This window comes from Dipteris shenzhenensis, unplaced genomic scaffold, assembly GCF_047967505.1.
Source record: "Dipteris shenzhenensis isolate YYH24624 ecotype China unplaced genomic scaffold, Dip_SZ_1.0 scaf0067, whole genome shotgun sequence".
Classification (NCBI taxonomy): domain Eukaryota; kingdom Viridiplantae; phylum Streptophyta; class Polypodiopsida; order Gleicheniales; family Dipteridaceae; genus Dipteris; species Dipteris shenzhenensis.
This window is the reverse complement of record NW_028239374.1, coordinates 1-16,228: the sequence shown is the minus strand read 5'-3', so window position 1 is coordinate 16,228 and position 16,228 is coordinate 1. Positions and strand designations below refer to the sequence as shown.

At 49.1% G+C, this 16,228-nt stretch overlaps 3 non-coding genes and 1 pseudogene across 3 annotated transcripts; 1 reads left to right on the top strand and 3 right to left on the bottom strand.

The window, feature by feature from the left end:
* Positions 1 to 10,819: 10,819 nt before the first annotated feature.
* On the bottom strand, positions 10,820 to 10,893 carry TRNAP-UGG (transfer RNA proline (anticodon UGG)). Its single transcript has one exon. It is a non-coding gene; the product is annotated as a tRNA-Pro (tRNA).
* A 762-nt stretch (positions 10,894 to 11,655) lies between these two features.
* On the top strand, positions 11,656 to 11,726 carry TRNAG-UCC (transfer RNA glycine (anticodon UCC)). The gene has a single exon. It is a non-coding gene; the product is annotated as a tRNA-Gly (tRNA).
* Positions 11,727 to 12,623: 897 nt separating this feature from the next.
* On the bottom strand, positions 12,624 to 12,697 carry TRNAR-UCG (transfer RNA arginine (anticodon UCG)). Its single transcript has one exon. It is a non-coding gene; the product is annotated as a tRNA-Arg (tRNA).
* Positions 12,698 to 14,166: 1,469 nt separating this feature from the next.
* Positions 14,167 to 15,947, bottom strand: LOC147879224 (18S ribosomal RNA; annotated as a pseudogene).
* Between the last annotated feature and the right edge of the window lie 281 nt (positions 15,948 to 16,228).

The following is a 16,228-nucleotide window of genomic DNA, read 5'->3' as shown; positions in this document are numbered from 1 at the left end:
GAGGGTCTCCTTAATGGGGGGGGTCTCCTTCTTTATCCCCCGAGCTAGAATGAACCAGTTGTTACTGGTGATAGAGAACTGGCAATTCTTTGGCGGAATGTAGCCGGATTTTTCTGTACTTCTTCACTCAATAGCTTTTGCTCCTTGATACTCTCAAGTATGTGTGGTTCGATTCTTTCAGGGAGCTGCTTTTCATATTAAGCGATCTGTGTCAAAGGGATCTAGTCCGGGAACCCATTGACCGCCGCAAAGATGACCACAATCTGTCATTCGATAGGGATCGGGGGATATTATGGTTATTTAGGTACCTCAGTAAGCCTAGCGCCGCGATGTGGCGAATACTAAGTAGCAGGATCGAGGTCTGACCCAAATTACGCAGAAGCGGCAACTTCACGATATTATGCCGGCTCCAATTTTGAGGTGCCACGAGGTGCTTTCATAGCTTTCGGCTAAGCAGCAGACCCAACGCAACTAACGAGTAATCCTACGTTAATAGCAGGCCGAACTCCGCGGTAGAAGAGTTCAGTTTCCGAGAAGATTTATCCATCTGTAGTGAGAATGACATTGGTAGGAATATAAGCAGAAACGTCTCCAGCTTATGTTTCAGTGACGAGTGAAGCGATCGAGCTGCCTGCACCAGTCTAGTCCAACCTTTTGGCGGCTCTTTCCGATAAACAGAGATATGAATGGAGGACATCTCCGAGGGAAACCTCACAACCTGGTAGTCAACGTAACGATAATGACATTTATCAATATGCCACTGATTACTTACTGGGATCATCATAGATGATTGATGCGTGCATTCCATGATCCCTAGAAGACTCTCCCGTAGCACGACCAGGATATAGTGCCGGGAATTACAGAGGAGCAGAATCCAGAGCCATGGCTGCGACAATAATGGAATATTCCAAAGCACCGGCTTCCGGGAGAATCTTAACTAATTATGCCACAGTTGAGCGTTTCTATCCAATCGCTACGTACACACGAAACAATCTTTCACTATCGGAGGTGCCCTGTGCGTTGATTGGTTTCTAGTTCGGAATGGTATCAATAGCTGTAGCAGTCTTTCCCGTTTGTCAGTCGCCGATTGTCGGTTCTCATTAACCACGACCTATAGGAACCAGGCTATCCACCGCTTTTAACCCCGTTTACATAGGTTCGTGGACAGATTTACGTGCAATAATCCCAGGGACTTTAACTTCTACACGTCTCCATTCTACCGCGCTCAAAGATAGGGTCAAGCTTCTGCCGAGGAGGAGTGATCGTAGTTGTGCTCTCCGAACCGTGCGGAATAGTCGCCCATTACACGGCTCTCTAACTTGACTTTATCTGGGTCTTGTTCAACCCTAAAGGCCGAAGGGGAGGTGGAAACTCCCTCACAAGCTCCCCCCGTGGCCCTTTCTTCCCCGGGGACCTTGGAAAACGCGCTTCGCGGTTTCCCGAAGTCCACGGGAAGTGGCTGAAAAGTGTAGTCAGGTAAAACTTGCTTGCCTCTTTGTTATTTCGTTTCGAAGGGCATGACAAATGCATAGGCTCCTTTCCTTCTACTTGGCATTCGCCAAGTGCTTTCCCATTGCTAGGTTCTTAAGAGGTAGGCAGGTGGTATGGGCCCTCTGACTTCTTTCCAGGGCTTTCCTCCCGCTGAGGATCTCGCCGGTGCTACCTGCAGATGGTTGGGACCATACATAAAAGAAAGGTCCTACGTTTTTGGCAAACTGGGATGTCGTTCAGTCTTCCGTCCCCAATATATAGGTAATCCGCTCCCCGCAGGCTCCAAGGTGCCACTCCAAAAGGGCCTGACCATGATGTGCCTATGGCAGGCAGAGAGCATATCCGCGTCTATCTGGCCGGGGGCATGGTCACCCGAAAAAGACTCCGATTCGCCAGCCTTCGGCCTCATCTCTCACCAAACCACCGGGCTTGCACGATGATCTTCATCCGTCTGAGACGTTTCGCCTTCAATCGTGCTTTTGCGACATGCTATGGTCCCGGCCTCCCTTCGCGGGTTCTGGTGAGTCCCATGCCTGTATGCCATTCCGGCCTCGCATTTTTTGACCGCAGATGATCCAACGGCCGCCCCACCTTTTCCATCAATAGATACTCCTGACGCATCAACTACACAACCTGACATGGCCTTTCCTACAGGAACATCCACAATAGATCCAGTGCGCTTGACCATATCTCCTTCTTTAATGGCAGTATCACTACCAGATACGACAATTCCTACATTCTCATTCTCAGAATTCAAGGCCATTCCTTTCACACCGCTGGCAAATTCTACCATTTCCCCCGCTTGAATCTTGTTCGATCCATAAACACGTGCAATTCCATCCCCAACCGGTACCACTCAACCGATCTCATCCACTGGCAATTTGGTGTAGTAGTTGGTAATTCTTTCTTCTGAGATAGTAGATAGTTATTCCGTTGCTCTAGCTTTAAATAATCTCATTCTCCTCCTCCTCCGTCGAATCCTTTTCCTCGGTGCTTTATATCCAGGGCAGTTTCCTATATTTGTGGCAGTTTCTAGTTATCCCCCATTTTATGCTGCTGAAAATCCGGGAAAATACAAATCGATCGATATCAAAAGCGCAGGGAAATTGATTGAATGCTGAAAATCCCGGGGAGATACAGATTGATCGATATCAGCTGATGAAAAGAAATCACCCTGAATGACTAAAAATGGCTCTGGATCCGCAGACATTCACTCAGTAAATGGCTAAGAAGCCGCAGGCAATCCGCTCAGACACTTCAGTGAATCCCGCCCCGCTCAGTGAATCGCTCAAAAGCCACAGACAATCCGCTCAGAATTCGCATACAATTTCTCTGTCAATCGCTCGCTGCAGGCAATCGCTCTGAAGCCCCGGCCGCTCTGAAACCTCAGGCATCCGCTTTTTCTTTGTGATGCACAGAGAATTGGGGGTCTAGAGGTATATTGCCCCGATTATCCGGTTTTACTGAGTGATTTCTTGATATTCACAGATAAGGGGTTTGGTTTCGGAAGAGGTTGTGGCGTTGTTCCGGGATGCGCGCCTTCAATATCTCATTCCCAAGCTGGGATTGTTACCTTTTTTCTTAAAAAGGTAGGGGCGAAGCAGGAAAGCGCGTAGCGCTTACCCCGCCTTCTCGAGAAGGAAGGCGCTTAGGAGAAAGCGCTTACCCTTCCCTTGCTTCCTCGGTATCCATTCCCTGCTGGCTTGCTATCCATCCCCTGCTGGCTTCCTCTAGGCGCTTAGCCGCTTTCCCTTCCCTGCCGGCTCCAGCTAGAATGAAGGCTTTTCCCCACAGAGTGGTCTACAGGGATGAAAGCGAAGGGAGGGCTCCATTATCCAAGCCCCTAAGCCTTCCCCCGCTTCGCCACAGTGCCCCGGGATGCCTTCGCTCGGTACTAGTCCCACTTCCTTCCTTCCACGCTTTTCCTTCCAACCCTTGCCTTTCACTCCCTTCGCCACAGTGCCCCGGGATGCCTTCGCTTGGGACTAGTCACACACCCAGAATCTTTTTAAGGATTCTTTTTAGCCTTCTTTCTATTCTACGGAATTTCACTCCAAATAAGCCTTTTCCTTGCTTCGCCTGTAACCTCTTTTCAGGTCCTTGCGCTTCCCCTTCGCTTCCGTTAAGTACCCCTTAGGGGATTCGGTAGGCAACACTCCTTCGCCCTTTACCATAGCTTGCCTGGGATTCATTCCAGTACATTTAGAGTATTCCCCACTCCTACCCTATCCTATAACTCTATACTAATGCCCCTGTAACTTATCGTATTCACCATTCCCCCCAACCATGTTTTCCCTCCGGGTAGGGGACTTTACTTCCTACTGGCTATTACCAATAGGATGCACTGGAAAAGAAAATCCCCGTTTCCTATATTTATTTGGGGACCAGGGTCAGCCTTCCTTCCCCCAGGTTGGGCGCCTGCTACTAACTGACTCCACGAGGCATGCTCGGGTCTCCCTGCGTCTATTTCAACGATCAGTTACACGCTAAGGTATATAGCCCTACTGGTTGGAGCCTGCCTCGCCGACTCCCGACAGTCTCCTCTGTCTCCTCGACAGTCTTCCGTTGCAATCGGGCTGCTATGCGTATCTTTCACCGACTAGTTGCGCATGCTAAGGATTAAAGCGGCCTCTCCCTCACCAAAAGGGTACCTCCCGTCGGCCTTGGCCTGCATGCCTTACTAGCTCCCGGCAGTTTCCGGGTTGTGTTACAGCCGAGCCAACCTCGTGTTCTTCACGACCAGCTACTCTGCCAAGGTATAAACCAACCAGCTTTTACTCCAACCTGAGCAGGAGTCGATAGCCAATTATGCCTCCTATATCGACCTTTTTAAGAATCGATTCTTAGCAATAAGACTACTGTTTTATCATCTGTGGATAAAATCGTTGATTTCTTCTTAGTAAATGAAACGATGTAGCATTTTCATCCTTGTTAGTTGAACGGTAGGCGGGCACACATGCCGGCTTTCTTCCGAGTCAATGAAACGATGTGGCACTGAAGAGGATTTGAACTTCCCGAGAATGAGAACAGGCTTCTTGGTAAAGCAAGCCATTCTATATACGAAATTTCCGTTGCCGGGGCAGAAAGAAAGAAAAAGCATTGTGAGGGAGGGGAGTGGGCGGAAGACTTTGAGCGTGTGGGCGGGAGGTGCCTTACCCTTCCAACTTTAATCCTTACCTTCCAAAGGGATCTCTAGCTGTAGAAAGTCTTGGCTGGTTCCCCTCATAAACCTGTCCAAATAGGTCATAACCTGCTTCTTTTCACTCGTGCGGGTAAGAAAGAGCAGCCCGTCATTCTCTAGGCTGAGGGGGATACCTATTCTGGCCTGGATCATCTTATCCACTAGGTACATAAGGAGGACCAGCTCATGAGATGCCAATGCTCTAGAGGTTAGCAATCCTTCGTGATAACTGCTCCTGTGCCTGCTGGTAAGGCTTTCCTCCTCCGACCTTCCATAGTAAGGGCCAGTATATCTTATCTCTCTGCTTTTTCTTTCTTTCTCGGGATTTTCGGCTCTCCCTATACCTCTCAATGGGTAGCTGAAGAACTTCGCCGCTTGCAGGGGCTTTTGGCAAGCAAGCAAGCCATTCTATATACGAGATTTCCGGGGGAAGGGAGGGTGAAACTAGTGACTCTCCACCATCAACCAATCAGCAATGAAATGCCCGGGGAAAAACGGTTCCTATCATGGAATCGATTAACAACATCGCCAAGGCTCACGGAGGTGTATCTGTATCTGGTGGGGTGGGGGAACGTACTCGTGAGGGTAATGATCTTTACATGGAAACGAAAGAATCGAAAGTTACTAATGAACAAGATATATCAGAATCGAAGGTGGCTCCAGTTCATGGTCAGATGAATGAACCACCAGGAGCTCGTATGAGAGTCGGTTCAACTGCTCCGACAATGGCTGAATATTCCCGAGATGTCAACAAGCAAGATGTCCTTTTATCCATCGACAACACATTTCGTTTCGTCCAAGCAGGATCAGAAGTTTCTGCTTTATCGGGTAGAATGCCTTCCGCCGTGGGTCATCAACCAACTCCTAGTACAGAAACGGGATCCCCACAAGAAAGAATTACTTCCACCAAGGAAGGATCGACAACTTCTATTCAAGCTGTTTATGTACCTGCAGATGATTCGACTGACCCAGCTCCTGCTACAACATCCGCACACCCAGATGCTACTACTGTGCTTTCGAGAGGACTAGCAGCTAAAGGTATTTATCCGGCTGCGGATCCCTTGGATTCGACTTCAACCACGTCACAACCCTGGATTGTGGGTGAGGAGCATTACGAAACCGCACAAGGGGGAAGGCAGCGGGGAATCGGAGAACAAAATCCGAAAGGCCGCCCGCCGGCGAGGATTCAGTTGGGGAATCCCGTCCCGAGAATTTCACATTCGACAGACCGATGAACCAGGCTATCTCTAAAGGGAAGGTTTGATTCACACTAGGGACATTAATAAGCCTGGATATTTCCCTCGATTGAAAAAGAAGCTATAGGAAAGGCCGGCGTACATCCAACACCTTCCTAACGACAGCCATCCACATACCAACCTTCGGCATCGACCCATACTTCCCATGAAGGACTGGTGGACCTCCGTGACAGTGAATCAGTGGTAGAACTCGGAAGGCCTGAAAGGTTGGGCGAAACGCTTCGCGTTTTCCCGTGGGCTCGGTGGAAAAACCGGCAGTAGACCTCGGCATCCCACCATAATTCCTCAATGAAGGGGGCTGGAGAGTTATCAGCTAAAATCCAGGGGTTTGAAGGGGTCCAGTCGAGTGAAGCACTGGGGCAGTGATCCAGTAGCATAGGGTTGTTGGAGGCAGGCAGGGGCCTTTAACCTCTATAGGCATGAAGAAGAAAAAACCACAACCCTGGATGATTCTTCCTGAAGTTCCAAAGAATGCCCCAACCAGATCGATCTACCCATTTCACGCAATCCGGTCGGTTACGTGTTTTTCATAGCACCCCTCATGTTATGTTACATAAAGATGGATCACCTAAAATCAGTTGAATTCCCAAATTGTGAAAACAACTTTCGCACGATGGCGTCGAGCAGAGCAAATCATCCATCCAGGAAGAACAGGATGTGGTTCTCAAAGAATGCTTTAACACCAGTGTTTCCTTTCCGTACTCCAGTGTTTTTGGGGCATCTCAGTGGTTACACAAAATGGTCAAAACCTTAAAGACTTTAGGATTGTTAGAAATGAATACCTCTTATACGGGTTCCTTAGGAGAGATTAGTTTCTCATGAGTGCTTAAAGAATAGGCAATCGACACTTTCTTTTTCTTAGAAGGGAGTCCCTCATATTCTCATAGCCCTTTTTTTCTAGCTTCCTCTTGTTACATCGCCGCCGTCGCTGCTCTTAACCCTCTCGTAATGTTACGCGGGCAGGGGAGCACTGAAGTGAAATAGCAGGCAGGGGAGCACTATAGTGAGTAGAAATAACGGGCCGGCGAGTATCAAGAGCGGATACGGAAGGGAAGGGGATACGACTTCTGCGTTGTCCATTCGAAATGATCATTTAAGCCTGAGAAATGAGGAATTTCACCAAATCCCGGGCCGGGTGATAGAGGTTCAATGCTTCAACACCCCGAGAAGCATGCTTGGTTTAAAACCAAGCAAGAAAAAGGATCAGAAAAAGGATCAGGATCAGAAAAAGGATCAGAAAAAGGATCCATAGATTGGTTTTCCCCCCAGCACTGATAGCTAAATTGGAGCTACCGGGTTCGAATCCCATTCAGTGCCCTGAAGCATGCATGCACTACACGGAATTCTAGAGATGGAACGATATAGCTCTGGGTCCCACGGAATTGGGTATAATAGAAGGATTAGCTAGGCTTTGCAGGAAGCGGTTCCCTGTAAGCCAATAACGTCTCCTTCGCAACATAGCGATTACTACCACGTATGGCGAGGTTAGAGATCTCCCTCTCCGTACCAATACGAAGCATATGGCCCGCCCCTGCCCTCTTGTGAGGAAAAACAGGAGACTAGTTTAAATGGTAGAACAATGGTCTTTGGATAAAAGACCAAAGGTTAAGGGTTCGAATCCCTCTCCCGTAAACTCTAGTCGTTACCTGCAAAGCTTTTTTCGCCCTGCTTCCGCCCACATCTGGCTGGGTGGGTCACCACGCGGAGCGTTGGGAGCCCGCATCCGTTAGTAATGAGCCCGTTTCTACGTCTCCGGGCTCGCTACCGGATTCGGTAGCCTCGGATTCGTAGGCTCAGGGCGATGCGACAAACCTCGTACAGACATCTCAGAAACAGCCCCAACTTACCTGGCCCCGCTGCCCGCCCCTTCAAGTTAACCAAAACCCTACGCCCCTGCACCGTTGAGTGGAATTGTGTAGAGCCCGGGCCAGCTGCTACTCATTATCCTTATTATTAGTCCTCCCACTATATATTATCCCAAATCCCGTGCTCCGCACATTCCCTTTTTCCTTGCCCTAACCCTTTCCCATTCAACCATAATTCTCTGCTGTTATTGGCATTAAAGCCGAGAAAGCTAGGTAATTTCGTATATAATGTGATGCCTGTTTGAGCCTCCCCCGCCTGTACCTCTGGAAGAGGGGGGAGGTAGCTTTAATTGATTATGCGGAAGCACAAACGTCTACTCGTTGTGGAATCTGAGGTGTAAGGTCAAAGTCTGGATTTCATAATCCCCGTTAAAAACAAATACAAATGAATCCACGAATCAATGTTCACAGATTTCTTCATTTTAGTTCTTGTCATGACACTCCATTTGGTTTTTCTCAGCTTCGCTGAAAGGCTGAGAAAGATATTGAATTGAATGCGGCTTTCGCTCCACCATCCAGATAAAGACTTGACCTTTTTTTTGACCTCAAGAGCTGCTGATACGGGGGGAATCTTCGCCCACCTCCAGCCCTCCATCTAGCCTTTCTGTATAGCTTTTACCAGGTCTTTCATATACCCCGACTAGTCGTGATCCACTGACCGATACTCTCCATACCCGAGACCCTGCTGCCAGATACCCCGAAATACAGCTATCTCTCAACCCATTCCGCCTATCCTATTCGAACTACTTCTAGATAAGATAAAGACTTGACCAAGAGCTTTCCAGCAAGCATCTTTCCCAGGCATCTCTCAGACGTAAACCATTACAGTGACCTTATCTCGATTCCCATACGATTGCCAGCAGATATATGAAGTTAGATTCTAATGATAGCATTTCTAGGCCCTTGGGTTGGCTTCTTCGAGGGCCCTTCGGGCGAGGGTTCTTGCTCCGAGCCCCTAACTGTGGATTCTCACGTAGGGGTTTCTCATCCGCGAGAGATCAGAGCACTTGCGATCATCTCTATTCTACTGGAGGTTTAATGAGGGTGCAACCATCATCAATGAAGGGACGAACCCGCACCACACACGAGGAGCTGCCGAGGAGCTGCCAAGCCCTGTGGCGACCCTTCAACCCGGGACTCGATCCGAAATATCAATTCAACAAATCAGTGTGAAAGATAGACTGGTCCATCACTGATCTTGTAGCTGACTGGATCTCCAACAGAAAATAAAGCTTCACGAAGGAAGAGGCCCTTTTCGTATTCTTGGTTATCTATCTCTGTGCTCTGTGTTCCTTTCGAGAAGTGATCTTGGTTTTGTTGGTTCTCTGCGTCCTTTCTGTTCTTGAAGTTATCCATAATTTTCCTCTCTTCGAATTCGGAGCTGGAATTCTTTTCTCCAATAAGCATCGTATATTACGCCGAATACGGAATCGCTCTGAATTATGCCCAGATTGCGTTGGTGTCACGAAAAGATCAAATCTTTTCCCGTTTCCCGAGTCGTTGGTAAGCCCTCTTGGCTTCATGAAGCCGAAGGCAGGATGTGTCCGTCCAGCGAAGGCATCTTCAGGGTGCCGGAAGGTCGGAACCCTTCACCAACCCCTTACTATTGGGTCGGTCAACCAAGGGTAAAGCCAATCCTGCTGACTATTGAATTGGTTAATCAACGGGAAAGCGAAAGGCCGATCAGAAACAGCACACGGGAAGGGAATCAATGTACCCTGATAGTGCCTCGAATCCAGACACTACCTATATAGGAGATAGCCCTTTGCCAGCTAACGTCGTGCAAACCGGCCGGCAGAGTCGTGTTCAGAAAAAATCGAAGATGCGTTGAGAGGACGGCCGCCTCTTTAACTGTTTTTCGAAATCAAACACTTTAACACGCACGTTGCCAGGGAAGGGGAACATGGAGGGGGAAAAGCAATGATGCTCTACTTGGCCCTTTCTATCTGATAGAAACGGGGTTCAGCGGGGGGGTATCTCCTCATCCGTTTTATCCATGGTGCATCGGATGCTGCTGACTCTCATGTCTGTCCGACATGCCATACCGGTACATCTGTCCGAATGGGCTTGGACCATGCCTCATCTCTTGCACCCGAAAACCCGACTCCTTGTATTCCGTAGCACCCGCCTTTCTTTCTAATAGAGAGGCTAGTAGCAAACAGGGACTGAAGGATTCCGACCCGCCACCAGAAAGGGCAGGGAGCCTAGCGGGTTCCCGCGGGAACTAGCCTTCAAAGACAATGTCCGGCCGTCCAAGAAGCCTGTTAGAGATTTCCCAAGAAGCAGCACTAAATGCCGGAGAGGTAGCACACATACTAAGACTCTGACATCATGCGTTGGTTCTTCCGCGGGAAGGCACAACAATAGCCGAGGGAAAGGGTGGAGGTATGAGCCAGCAGCGGAATACGACACTAAAGGATCGATCTCTTGCGCTTTCGGGCTGACTTCGATGTGCGGTTGAAGAAGCCAGGGACGGAGTTCACTCGACCCGAAACTTCTGGGGAGAGGGGTAGCAGAAGTATTTACTGGTTCTCCAGGGAAATATGTTAGTTTAACAGAAACCACTAAGCTAAGGGATTTCAAATGATTCTTCCTGGGGAATTGGATAATCTCCCGCGCAACATCGATGAAGCCACCACAAAGGCTGCAACCTTACAAGTGGAGGGTCAATGAAAGGGATGGTACTGAATCTTCGTGTAATGGCTCCTAATCGAACTGTTCGGAATTCTGAGGTTCGAGAAATCGTCCCATCTACGAGTAGTGGCCAGGTTGGCATATGGCCCAATCACGCTCCACTTCCTACAGCTTTGGATATGGGAGTCCCGAAGGTACGTCACGATGGAAAGTGGTCCGCAATGGCGTTGATGGGTGGTTTCGCCATGGTAGACAGTAATCAGGTAACAACAAAGGAAAAGAATGGTGGAAAACCCACTTCTTGAGCATTTATCCCGTCTGTAGTAGCTGGGAGATTCCCACGAGTGAAAAGGGGACGGAGCGAAATGTTACCTGCCCAATGGCGGCAGTAATCGAGGTGACAGGATTCGAACCTATGGCCCTCTGTACCCAAAACAGATGCGCTACCAGACTGCGCTACACCTCGTGGGCCATCCCCAGTAATGGTTGAAGGCCGGCTACAGCGATCGATTGGCACTTGGCACCCGATCTCTTATCACTCAATCTCAGGAAAGGAAAAGGGCCATTTGCCTAAAAATTCTTATGTCCCTGCATGCAAGTCGCACGGCCTAGCTTTGTCTTTCGACCGAGATTGGACTGTACGTCTTTCTCACCTTTCATTCAGGGTCAACGTTGGGCCACAAGTGAAGTGCCATGGAATGGTGCAATATTCGAATTTCGATCTCTTCGCGGAAAGAGCGAAATGACGCATTAGCACGAGATGGGCTGATTAATATTAGGCCTACCAACGTGCCTTCTAAGCCCGTGAGGGCAGCCGGGATTTGTCAGAATTTGGAATTTTGTGTTGTTTGAAAAGATTTTACCCCTTCGTTTTTCAGATAAATCACGCTGTCGTTATATATACGTAACTCCTTTTCCAATTGTGGTGATTCGGGGGACCCCATCAAGCCAAGCGTAGCGCGGCAGGTCAATAATTTTTCCATTCCGAATTCTTGTTGGTTTGGCTTGATTGCTCTTGAATCGGAGAGATACGAACGGGAAGTTTTCATCGATAGCGTTCCATGAATTATCGTATATGAAATGAATTGAACACGAATGATCCATCACTCACATTCTACTAGGTGCTTGAGCGGGGCAAAGTCTTTGCGCATGGAAGGCCAAGCCCGCGCCTCGGCCGATTCGTATTATAGGAATGATCTCTTTATAACACCCCGGGAACGAAACTTAGGCGGATATAGATTAACGGTAGATTATCTGCCTTCCAAGCAGAGGATATGGGTTCGATTCCCGTTATCCGCAACTGACAGGTAGGACAAGGGATGGCTACAGGTCATGGCTACGGGAAAACCAAAGGTGCCATTTATTTGAAAAATCTCGTATATAGAACAAACACAAATTAAACCTAATGGTTGGTCATTGTCCTAGCAACCTGGAAGAACACTTCGAAAAAGAAAGCGCTACGTTTTCAAAACTTCGAGCAGTGGGAACAAGTGTGCGAGGGATAACTTCTGACCCGGTATTGTCATTTCTAATATCACTGATTTCTCCAGTGATAGCGGCATACGGTTGGCGGTATACCATTAGGAAGTTCTTCGATGCTTACGACCCTCGTGCAGGGGGTTTCAGCAAGTGACACTCAAGTTGGAGGTGGGGATGCCGAAGGGCTTTAAGTTCGAAACTGATGGGGGGTTAGTGGAGGGAAACGACCGGACCCTCCCTAGCAACTGCCATAGGTTGGTTACCTTAGGGACTCTCCCTAGCGTACTCGCTAACTGACTGGCTTTCGTAGCACTGGACCGGCTAGGCTACCGAGACTCTCGCTAGCACTGGACCTGATAGGCTTACCGGGACTCTCGCTACACTGCTGTAGGTTAGGGACGGAAGGAGCCCACCAACGCTGCTACTGATTGGTTACGGAGCGGACTCTCCCGGCACTGCTATTGGTTACGCCGGGAAAAGAGTTAGCTAATTCGCTTATTTGGCTAAAAACAAGTTCGGAAGCGAGCGGAAGCGAGCGATTAGCGTGGTGAGATTGAGGTTTCCCTTATTTATAAGGTTATCAATGTGGTTGTGATGAAAAGTTTCCGATATTCCGTCGGCAAGGGCGAAGGGTAAAAAGGCGCGCTAAGCGCATTTTTCGACTTTTATTGTTGGCAAATACAACACAAGGATTGAGCCGGAAAGGGGAACGGAGTGTGCACCGAAGAGGACTCGAACCTCTAACCACCTGGTTCGAAGCCAGGTACTCTATCCGATTGAGCTATCGGTGCGGGGGGGGGTGACCCGCGAGGGCCACCCGTGAAAATAATCAATTAATGGAGAACAAGAAACAAGCGGAAATCTTTGATAATAACTAACAAGAGGATTCTAAGGAGAATCAAGATCCGATTTCGTGTGACTTCATGGTGAACATGATCTGCCAGAATCTCTTCCATTCCCGCATGAATATACCGAAATAACATAAGATTTAGCAAAAGCAGAGTTGGAACATTGGTTATAAGAAGAATTGGGACTAAACGAGCTGCAGTACTTCTTTGAGCAGGCCAATAATTTAAGGTTCCTCTGTGAGCTTTCGTTGCCTTTATATTAGAAGCATTTGTTCTGTAATAATGCCATAAACCCCTTAGGATCAAGGAAAGTAGCAAACTGATGACTAAATAGAGATAAATAGGGGCAAATTCATAAATAGGAGGAAAATAAAAAAGAAACACATTTGGCTCGAAATAATCCCATATTCGCACGTCCAACCCCAGGTTTACCTTTTCGGTGATCTCGGTTACGGTGAGTTCCCACTTGATCCCAACTCGTGTCAATAGGGGCAGGATAGGCTGAAGGCCTCGGCGTGAATTTGGAAGCGGGGTTTGCCACAGGGGGGCGAGAGCCCAGTCTATAGCTTCCATCAACTCATCGAACGGCGGTCCGAATTGCACCAAAGGCCTCGCTACCGATTGCATATCCGGCAGGGTGGCGTCACGGATAACAAAAAGGGTTTCCGAGAGCTCACTGAGATCGCCTGGCCCCGGGCGGCCGGGGAAGTTTCTTAGCGTGCCCATGTGTTCGGCGAAGTCGTCCTGTAGAATCCTCAATTTTCCCTTGATACTCGTCGCCATTTGCTCTGTAATCATTCTTCCGTTTCCAGGCATGTCTTGTGGTGTTGGTTATTAAAGCTGGGGATATTCATGGCAGTTTAAGGCTATCCCGGAATCGAACCCGTGGAATGGTGCCGAGGGAAAGTCGATGGTGTGCCAACATGATTCAACCGTTCAACTTGCCGGGGAGTGCGAGCCAACGCTCCCCCAACAGATACGATAGTGCGAGCCCAACTTCTTGGTGGGTGCGGCGAGCCTTTGCCGCATCCACTAGAATACGCAATTCCGAAATTCCTTCCCGGAATCGATGCCTTTCCGCGGTGGGTACGCCAAAGAAAGCAAGATTGAATTTCCATTCCTTGGACAATTCTCAGTGGATTTGCACTCCATGGTCCAATTGCGGATTCTATATACGAAATTTCCATTCTCAGTGGATTTGCACGTGGCTCCCTAAAGGAAAGTGCCCACTTCTGCCCGGCCAAAGTAATCTGCCGTCCTGGGAAAGTGCATTTCTTGTTAGCCCGAATCTGCCTAACTTTCCCCGCGCATAGCGCTTTCTCCTCGCGCATAGCGCCCGGCCATTTACCCAACGAATTGACTTTACCGACGTTAGTACAGTTAATGGAGGGACGCTGGCGCCTTCCTTTAGGATTCCCTCCAGCCACAGGTTCCCCTACGACTACCATGTTACGACTTCACCCCAGTCACTGACCCAACCGTGGTATGCGCCAAGAAGACCACCAATACCAAAGTGGGCCACACTCAACTAGGCGTGGAACACTTTAGTAATGGGTGATCCCTGGTCGATGCTTCGGGCGAAACCAATTCCCAGGGTGTGACGGGCGGTGTGTACGGGGCCCGGGTACATATTCACCGCGGCATGCTGATCCGCGATTACTAGCGATTCCAACTTTATGTTCTCGAGTTGCAGAGAACAATCCGAACTGAGGCAATCTTTCTGGATTCGCTCCGCCTTACGGCCTTGCTTCCTATTGTAATTGCCATTGTAGCACGTGTGTAGCCCAGCCCATAAGGGCCATGCGGACTTGACGTCATCCCCACCTTCCTCCATAGTAGAACTACGGGCAGTCTTTTGTGAGTGCAACATCGGCACAGAGGGAGTGTCATCAATCCCGGCCTAAGACTGAACACAGATTCATGGGCCCAGGTACCGGCTCACTTACCATCCATTACCGGGTGGCTCGCTCGTCGGAACCGTTCGCCGGAAGCCCATGTTCTATGTTCCTGCTTTAGGGGGTGAATGATGACATTGATCCTTTGAGAGCAGCATGTCTTAGCAACACAAAACGAGGGTTTCGCTCGTTATAGGAGTTAACCAAAAACGTCTCACGACACGAGCTGACGACAGCCATGCAGCACCTGTATGAATTTTCGTTTCATCCCGTTAAGGACAAGCACACTTGTTCATATGTCAAGTGTTCATACGTCAAGTGTTCATATGTCAAGGGCTGGTAAGGTTTTGCGCGTTGTATCGAATTAAACCACATGCTCCACCGCTTGTGCAGGCCCCCGTCAATTCCTTTGAGTTTCAGTCTTGCGACCGTACTCCCCAGGCGGAGTGTTTAACGCGTTAGCTGAGCCCCCGATCCGCAGACCAAGGACGAACACTCATCGTTTACGGCATGGACTACCAGGGTATCTAATCCTGTTTGCTCCCCAAGCTTTCGCACCCCAGCGTCAGTAGAGACCCAGAAAGCTGCCTTCGCTATTTCGGCGTTCCTTCGTATATCTCCGGATTTTATCCCTACACACGAAATTCCACTCCCCTCTATCTCACTCGAGTGAATTGGTTTTGAAAGCATTCCGCCAGTTGAGCTGGCGCCTTTGACTCTCAACCTGATTCACTGCCTACGTGCCCTTTACGCCCAGTCATTCCGAATAACACTTGCCCCCCCCGTCTTACCGCGGCTGCTGGCACGGAGTTAGCCGGGGCTTCTTCCTCGAGTCTTGTCACAATCGCGCACCCGACGAAAGAGCTTTACAAGCGGCATTGCCCTTCCTCGCTAACGCGACGTTTTTCACTCACTCACGCGATATTGCTGGATCAGGCTTTCGCCCATTGTCCAATATTCCCCACTGCTGCCTCCCCACGGAGTCTGGGCCGTGTCTCAGTCCCAGTGTGGCTGATCGTCCGAAAAGATCAGCTAAGCATCTGCGGCTTGGTCAGCCTTTACCCAACCAACTACCTAATACTACGCAGGCTCATCAAACAGCGCTTTAACGCTTTATCGAAGCTTTTTCGCTTTCGTTTATTCGGGATTTGGCCCAAACTGTTTGGCAGATTCCCACGCGTTACGCACCCGTTCGCCACTTTGTTTTCAACTGTTCCATGAAGGGACGAAAACAACGTTCGACTTGCATGTGTTAAGCATATCGCTAGCGTTCATTCTGAGCCAGGATCAAACTCGGTTTTTTGGTTAAAAACGCGGAAACGAGATATTTTCTGAGTTTCCGGATAGTTTTTGCAGATTCAAGGAAATACTTGAAGACGGAGGGGATACTGGACGGTTCCTCCTCCACGCGGGAAGGGAAGGGAAGGGAAGGGAAGGGAAGGGAAGGGAAGGGAAGGGAAGGGAAGGGCGTGAAGACCTTTCTTCGAGTATTTATTCTTTCATTGATCCAGTTCAACTCTCTCTGAGCCGAACCCTATTCAATGATGATGTGATTTGGGGTTCGGAGGTTCGATAGAAA